Raw genomic sequence first — 476 nt, 5'->3', positions numbered from 1 at the left:
CATTCCCAGACCCCCAAGTGGGCCCAGGGGGCCAGGCCCCCCTTGCCCAGACCCGCAAGAAGGCCCAGGGGGCCAGAACCCCCATTCCCAGACCCCCACGTGAGCCCAGGGGGCCTGGCCCCCCCTTTCTCAGACCCCCAAGTGGGCCCAGGGGGCCAGGCCCCCCCTTGCCCAGATACCCAAGAAGGCCCAGAGGGCCAGAATCCCCATTCCCAGCCCCCCAAAGTGAGCCCAGGGGGCCAGGCCCCCCCTTGCCCAGACCCCCAAGTGGGCTGGGGCCCCCCTTTCTCAGACCCCATAGTGGGCCCAGGGGGCCGGGACCTCCCTCCTTAGACCCCCAAGTGGGCCCAGGGGGCCAGAACCCCCATTCCCAGACCCCCAAGTGAGCCCAGGGGGCCAGGCCCCCCCTTTCTCAGACCCCCAAGTGGGCCCAGGGGGCCGGGCCCCCCATTCCCGGACCCCCAAGTGGGCCCAGG

Source organism: Egretta garzetta, unplaced genomic scaffold (assembly GCF_000687185.1).
Source record: "Egretta garzetta isolate BGI_Z169 unplaced genomic scaffold, ASM68718v1 scaffold677, whole genome shotgun sequence".
NCBI classification, from domain to species: domain Eukaryota; kingdom Metazoa; phylum Chordata; class Aves; order Pelecaniformes; family Ardeidae; genus Egretta; species Egretta garzetta.
Note: the sequence above shows the minus strand (reverse complement) of the source record.